The following is an 8,181-nucleotide window of genomic DNA, read 5'->3' as shown; positions in this document are numbered from 1 at the left end:
TGAGGCACATTCTCAAATAATAAACATCCAAGATAGAGTATTATGAATAATCTAATTGTGATTCCATATTATATATGCTTAGGATATTTCCACATTTATATATATTATTAAGGTTTAGGATCTTTCCACATTTATATTTATTTTTTGTAAACTCTCATATGTCTTTTATACCTATAAATAGGTTATTCTTGTTGGAAAGAATACATAGAGTTCTGATTCTGGTCATAGTGTTCTCTTCTCTACTTTTCTCTCTATTCTTATTTTAGTCAACAACTATTAAATTTTTATAGAGACTAAAATTAAATTTTGAAATAATTTTCTCTAGAAAAAGAAATAGGCATTAAAAAATAAGGCCCCGCCCCATTAATACAAGATATCGTTGAGAGTTTTTACAGGCCTCACTCGGGAGACTATAGGATACGGCTTTTTATCCGAACTGAACTCTTGGGGAAGGGAATTCCACCCACTCATCGTCTGCGAAAGAATCAATGGCATCTACTCTCTTCGCTTGCCCGTCGTTGTGTTCCTCCTCTTCTTCTATATTTTCTACTTCCGTCAAATTCTCCTTAAACCCGAATAAAATTTCTCTTCCGTTCGCCGGAAACAAAAAACCTCTTTCAGCTCCAATTCGAAGGCGGTTCAATGTCATTGCTATGGCTCCCCCTAAACCCGGTGGGAAGGCCAAGAAAGGTAATTTCCTCTCTCGTCCGTTATATATTTACATCACACTCCCTCACCCAAAATTAAGGATATTTTTTGTTTGGTGTGTGCAGTGGAATTATAAAGCTGACTCTTGAAGCTGGGAAGGCTACACCTGCTCCTCCCGTTGGCCCTGCTCTTGGTTCCAAGGGTGTCAATATTATGGCTTTCTGTAAGGATTACAACGCTAGAACCGCCGACAAGCCCGGTTATGTCATTCCTGTGGAAATTACAGTCTACGACGTCAGTTCTTAGCTCTGCTCTGCTCTTTTTATCTTCTTCTTTTTTTCCCTTTCCTGAATCGCAATTTGCATCATATGTTTTACTTACCTTACCCTTGTAGGATAAAAGCTTTACTTTCATATTGAAGACCCCCTGCTTCAGTTCTACTTCTTAAAGCCGCTGGTATGCTCTCTAGCCTCCAAGCTGTTTGATATTATGTTGTCCTCTGTAGTATAAGTTTGAAGGTTCAAAAGTATGAATTATTTTAGCCTCCTTTTACTTTACTTTTCAATTTCCTGTGATTTTAAGCTGGATTTGTACATGCGAATTTCTTGTATATTCTAGTCTAGTGTAATAATCTCACCAGTTGAGATCTGTTACGAACCAAGAATCACGAATACAAAATAAACGATGGATTTTATTGAGTTGTATGAAAGGGACTGAAAATAGGAGAGAAATCTCTCCTCCAATGGTTTACCTTTCACAAAGAGCCAATTTTCAATTTACAAATGAAATAATAATACATCTCTCTAAATCCTTCCATCCTTCTTCCCTTATTTGTATCTAATTAACCCCTCTAACTAATTAATATCCTAACCGTCTTATCTAACTCCCATTCTCCATCCTTATCTCTAGGACCAGGAAGTCAGGAACCAAGAACAGAATTGAAAAAGAAAAGAGACTTTTTTGAATAGGATGAAAAGAACAATGAATAGGAGAGAAATTTCTCATCCAAGGGGTTCCCATTCACACAGGGTCAATGTTCCATATACAAATGACTCTAACTAATTAATATCCTAGTCTCTTAACTAACTCCCCCTTCTTCTTATATCCTAACAAGATCTGATTTAAATTTTATATTTTATAATACTTTACATTAATCCAATAATGTTATGCAATGTCTTTCGTCTCATATTGCATAAAATTTTCTCCTACACTAGAAACAAACGAGTTCTTCTTTGTGAGGGTTTTATTTACTTATTTGTTTATATTGTGGTTATACAACGATGTGTTCTTAGCTATTACACCCTTTGAGTATTTTGGACTAACCTCTTGTCATGGGTTGACTTGCCTTGGCCACAAGGGGTGCTTTTAATGGGTGGAGAACTCTGCGTTGCAGTACCTAAAATCTGTCTATACGGATTATGGAACTAAGTTTGTCTTTCTTTGTGTGAAATTTTATTATCATTAACTCATGATTGACTTCATATAGGTAGATATCGGTGATTGTAATAGCGTTCCTAGCATAAAATGAGTTTTACTTTCGTTAGCTGAAATTCAGTTTTTGAGCGAGTAGTCTAGCTTCGTTATACTCATAATCAATCTAAATAAATAAACAAAATGCAAGAGACATGTTAAGGTTATTATTTTGATAGAGCATCTGGCATTAAAATACTCTACGCCAAGCTTATTGTGTTTTTCAATTTTCAAAGTTTCAAACCGTCTAATTATATTGATCTGCTATTTAGGGGTGGAAAAGGGTTCAAAAGACCCCAAGGCGGAAAAGGTAGGAAAGGTCACGATTGATCAATTGCGTACAAGTGCTGCTGAAAAGCTACCGGACTTGAATTGCTCGAGTATCGAATCAGCTATGAGAATTATAGCGGGCACTGCGGCAAATATGGGGATTGTGGTTGATCCTCCTGTTCTTGAACCCAAACAGAAGGAATTTGTGTAGAGAAATTTCAGTTTGGCCGAGTGTAAAATCGCCCAGGACATATTTACTGACTTGTTTTGTCTTCTAAACAGCAAGGGAAACAGTTCTTTTTAGTTATTTGTTATTTGCATGAATGATATTTAATTACATAGCATATCATCATAAAGAGATGTGGCAACTAGTGTTGTTCACTGGGTCATTAACATGGAAATTCAACTCAAACTAAATTAATTTGGTTTGTTTCGAATTAACAAGTCAGATTAGGTCAAATTCAACCAAACAAATCAGATTTGATCATTAAAAAGTGAATATTAAATTAGTTAATATAAAAAGTTGAAATTTTGTAGATGGGTTTCAAAAGTGAGTTAAAAAGTGAATTTGTTTGATAGGTACTTTCCTCTCTTTTTCTCATGTTTGTTGTTCTCTGTCTTGTGTTGTTCTCCACTTCTCCTTGAGTGATATGCCCATTTGGATCATTTTTACAAACTTTTTATTAAAATGGTTTGATTCTAAAACAAATTAGTGGCATGGGTCTATTTTTTACTAAGGCAAAGGTGAAACAACTATTTTGACTTGCTATTCTATTGTCACGTATTTTTTTGGTTTAGAAAAATTGAGGAAAGCTTCCATGTAAACCCCCAATTTACAATTGTTGGTTTAAGATTGTCAAGTTAGTTGTATTTTGTTAGATAGTTGAGACTAATGATTGACTAATAATGCTTCATGAAAAAAAAATACATAGCAGGTAGATGAAACACAAACAAACAACAGCCTTGAACTGCTGATTCAAGCAATGCACGCTACCTGTCTCAGCTAGATATAAAGTAGCATCGCCAATTTGTTGGTTACATAATAGCAAATGTTTTGTTAGTCACTATTCACTTAATGTGATAGATACTTGAAACAACAAATTCATTTTACTGGTCACCATGTGCTTGCTTGCATGTATCATCAGAGTAGGAGGTCACTAGTTGTGTCCCATCGACGCAGAAGGTCATGTAAAAATAGCTTTGATCCAACAAATGTAAAAATGTTGACTCCCTAAGTTGAAATAATAATTGTTTTTACTCATGTTAAATAATGGGACCTGGCTGTTTGTAGTTGTTTTCACTTCTATTCTTTCACTTTCTCCCTTTGTGTTTGGATACTTTGAGACACTTCATAATTGGTGGGCTCTCTTTGCACCAATTAGTCAAGTTTCAAGTTTTGCTAGCTTCTAAAATTTGAAAGTCAAGTACATGTTTTGTAGTTCTTACAATATATTGTATTTGAAACATTGCTTTTAAAATTTTTGTAGGTGGAACATCGTTACGGTAATTGAGTTATAAGTGATTTTAGTATTCCAATAAAGAATTTTTATTTTTTAAAATTTAAAATTTATTTACATTATAAAAATAAATTTTTTGTATGTAATTTTTTTTTCATAAGTTGATCTTTTGTAATTTTCACAACTAATTTTTTTTCTTAAAAAGCATAAAATGAATAATAATTAAACTCATATTAAAAATTGTATAGCCCTTTTGTTATTGCCTTAATTTTGTGATTATTTAATTTTTTGTTCCTATAGAGTTTAATTTTTAATGTTTTGTATTTAAATTCTAAATTTGTAAATTAAAAATTGTGTAGTCATTTTGTTATTGTAGTTTAAATTTTTGTGATTATATAATTTATTCTTATTATAGAATTTAATTTTTAAGTTTTTTTATTTAAATTATAAATTCGTAAATTAAAAATTGTCAAGTCTTTTTGTTATTGCAGCTAACTTTTTGTGATATATAATATTGACGGTAGTCAGATGGCTTCTTCTTCACAATCTTCATTAACTGACATCCATTTTGGACCTATTGATGATGATATCTTATGGATGCAAGAAAAACATATTTGTCAACACATTTGAAATGGTCACACTAAATGTAAATTATCAATGAGAGGCGCCCTACCCAAAAATGACAAAGAAGATCAAATTCCACCCCAAATTATAGCAGTTGAAGCTAGTTTTTATCATGTTGCCTATCTTGGATTTATGCACATCAATGCAGGATTAATAATTCCCTTTGTAGAGAGGTAGAGACCCGAAACTCATGACATACAATTATAAATACACAATTTGAATTCGAAAGACTTTCTAGGCTTGTACTGAGGCTGGGCTGCAATCAATTCATGGTTTTTCTAGGATGCAAAAGCTTAAGTTCTAGGAGAGCATTCATCCTTAGATCAACTCTGTTTCTTTTTATTCCAGCTTCGATTACTTGACTTTTACATTTAAGGCACTTAGCTTCAAATAACAACCTACACAACATTTATTCTTGAAATTTCTTCTTCTTTTTTATTTTAGCAGCTTTTACTTTCTGCTTCTTGATAATAATTTGTGTGGTTGTTATTTGTCTTACCATTCTTATCATCACCCAATAATCTCCCCCAAATTTGCTTTGAACCACAATTCTCTCCTACAACCTAAGAAAAGGTAAATGGAGATATGACTTACAAGCTTAGGGTTCGAGTCAATCAATAAAAAACAAGCTCAACATGGGTGCAAGGGATTCAACATTCATAAACAGTGTAAGCTCTTTTGGCTAAGTGACTATTTCAATCAATCATGGCCTACATCATTTCCAAAATTCATGCATTCATTCAGTATTCAGAGATTTATGCAAAAATCAATACCCAATGCTAGTCATTCTCTCACAATTAAGGATCACACAACTCACCGGATTGTGGCTAATGATTACCTTCACAATTTACCTGTCAAACCAACTAACATTTTTAGTCATGCTCCTAATTCATGTTCTTTATCTTCTAATTACCGCATACTCATTCAAAGCATATGATCTAATCATTGCAATTCACTCAATTCATGTAATTGATCAATCCAATTTCATTCACAAACACACAATTTCCAAATCAAACAAACCACTGCATAAATCAGACTGTAAAGTGTTCAACAAGCTTCAAAATTTGCTAACTAAATAAACTGAATATAAAAATGAAATTAAAAGCATAAAATAATCATAAAAATGTATTAAAATCAGGAAAAGTGCATAAAAATCCTGTCAAAGCTCCTCCCGTGTTGCAGTAGGCTCATCCTGAGGTGAGGAGGGAGTATCTTGGGTTGGATGAGGTGTCTCCTGTGCAGCTGTAGGCCAGGGATCCTAGGTACTCTGCGTTGCTGCCATGTCTGCTGCATAATCTGTGTCTGCAGCACCATCATTCTCCTCTGAGACCTCCACAACTGATGTGGTGACTGGTGAGGTCCTAGGAGTGGTCTCTAGAGTGGCCTCTGGTGCAACCTTCGGCTATGACTGAGGCTCCTGGGTTGCAGAAGCCCCGCCTCCCTTCAAAGGAGAAGACTGGACTCCTGGTCGGGCCACCTGAGCTATGAACTCCTCCATGCTAATAATGGGCCAATGTTGAGCCAGGTCGTGGATACTCTGCATCACCAGGCATAAGCCATGGTGTAGGCTCTATAGCATCGACACTGTAAGGTCAGAGCTCGAAATGGAGGTGCCGACAGGTGCTGGAACTGATGGTGAAGGAAGAGCTAAAGTAGAGGGAGCTGGAGTAGAGGTAGAAGCAGGAGCAGAGGAAGGAGGAGCAGCTGAATCAGGTCCCCTAGCCTTAGACTTGTAGGTCCCTGGAAAAGTGATCATGGGATCATCCAGGTTCCAGCAGTTCTTCTTAATATATGCCAAATTAATGGCAGGGCTAAGGACTCAAAAGTCAAAGAATTAGATACTACCCCTCTGGCGATGCATAAGGCTATGATAAGAGCTGGGAAGCTAAGCTTGGAGGAGCTGGACTGGGCCATCTAAGATATCTGGCCTGAAATGAGTGAGCCCAGATCCATATCCCTTTTCATCACAAGTCTATAAACCAGCATCGCCCTGTCCATGTTTAGATCGGACGTATGAAAAGTGGGGGTGAGGTTAGAATAGGACAGGGCGCTCCAAGTCTGCGCCAGAGTAGTCAAGTCCTTCCTCAGGAGCTTCCAGGGTGCTCCTTCATCATTTAATACAAAATTGTGCCCTGGAATACAGAGCTTGGAAGCAAGCTCCTGAGGATTTGTGTGCGATCTACAAAAAAGAGAATAAGAAGTGTACTACTCCCTTGGCTGAATGATTGGTGGTGTCTCTAGGAAAGCATTCAGAGAAGCAACATCAAATTTAATCAATTTGCCCCAAACTCTGACTTGTCTCGGGGACTTATCCTCTGGATCATAGAGATTGGCATAGAACTCTTTGACTAGGGCCACATCAATGTGATCGTCAAGCTATTTGGTCAAGGCTCTATGCCACTGCCTCCGCTCGAGCTCCCTGCAGAACTCGTCGTACTCCAAAATATATAAGGTGGTGTTCCTCTCTGAAAGGATGTTCTAGGAGTGAACGTTCTGAGCATATAGCTCCTATGCGACCTTGGACACAAATCTGGTCGTGTCATATGGTTCCCAAGGTTGGGAAGTTGTAGCTTTCCTCATCCTGGAGGCCATCTGCATCAAAAAGAGTCACAGGATTCAAGTTAGACAGGTTTTTATTTCAAACTGAAATCAGAAAAATAAAACAAAAAAACAGACTAGGTGCTTAGCGAGACTGCTCTCTTAGTGCTCCTTATGAAAATAAAAAAAACTCGCTTAGCGCGCATTACGTGCTTAGGGCAACAACACAAAATTAAAGACTCTGGCTAAGCAAGACACCCTCGCTTAGCTTGACATAGCACCATGGCTAAGCAAGCATGGCTCGCTAAGCCTTATTCTCTAACAGAGAGCTAATTGTGCTTAGCACGCAGGGTGCGCTTAGCATGACACACAACACAAGCTTACCACCATCGGGCGCTTAGCCCAATTATACTACTGGAACTTAATTGGCTTAGCGAGCAGGGCTGACTTAGCGCATGAACAAAAACTTAGAAAACATAATTTCTTTGCGCTTAGCGAGGCTGACTTGCTTAGCCCAGGCTTATTCAACCTACAGAGGTCGATTGGCTTAGCGAAGCTAACTCGCTTAGCCACCAATAGAAGACAAAAAGCCTCTTAGACTTTGACCCAAGTAACACAACTCACTAAGCGTGGCATGCCGGCTAAGCGAGTTCATATGACACATAAACAAAAATTGGAAACTTAAACTCTCGCTAAGCCAAAGTGCAATGGCTTAGTGACTTCATACAAACATTCACATTTTCAAACAAAATTGATGAACATGCTTAGCGGGATAGGGTCGGCTAAGCAAGTTCATCCAAAAACCCAGAAATTCAACAAAAATTGATGAACTCGCTTAGAGTACAGGCGGGCTTAGTGAGCACATCAAATTTTCTAGAAAACTTGGAGCTTTTCAGCCCCTAACCATAGGCCCATATTAGACCTCAAAACCTAATCAAATGACAGAAAAATAACATACATTGCATGTGAAATTAAACCCCTAAAAACATAGCATCTAATAACTAACCTAACAACAAGATTACAAATCACAAAATTGAAACTTTAAAACAGTACAGTAAAGCTTCTACCCTAAGGTTTAGAACAAAATTAAAATGAAAAGTTAAGAACAACTTACCTGAGTTGCAGTGGGTCGGCTTAGCGGTCCATGGGTCGGCTTAGCGAATAAAATGCTTCC

General features: G+C 36.8%; 1 pseudogene; it reads left to right on the top strand.

Moving 5' to 3' along the window:
• The first annotated feature begins 379 nt into the window (after window positions 1–379).
• LOC114381360 lies at window positions 380–2,789 on the top strand (annotated as a pseudogene).
• The last annotated feature ends 5,392 nt before the right edge of the window (window positions 2,790–8,181 follow it).

Source organism: Glycine soja, chromosome 13 (assembly GCF_004193775.1).
Source record: "Glycine soja cultivar W05 chromosome 13, ASM419377v2, whole genome shotgun sequence".
In the NCBI taxonomy this organism is placed as follows: Eukaryota; Viridiplantae; Streptophyta; class Magnoliopsida; order Fabales; family Fabaceae; genus Glycine; species Glycine soja.
The sequence above is the reverse complement of the archived record's forward strand: the minus strand, read 5'-3'. Positions and strand labels throughout refer to the sequence as shown.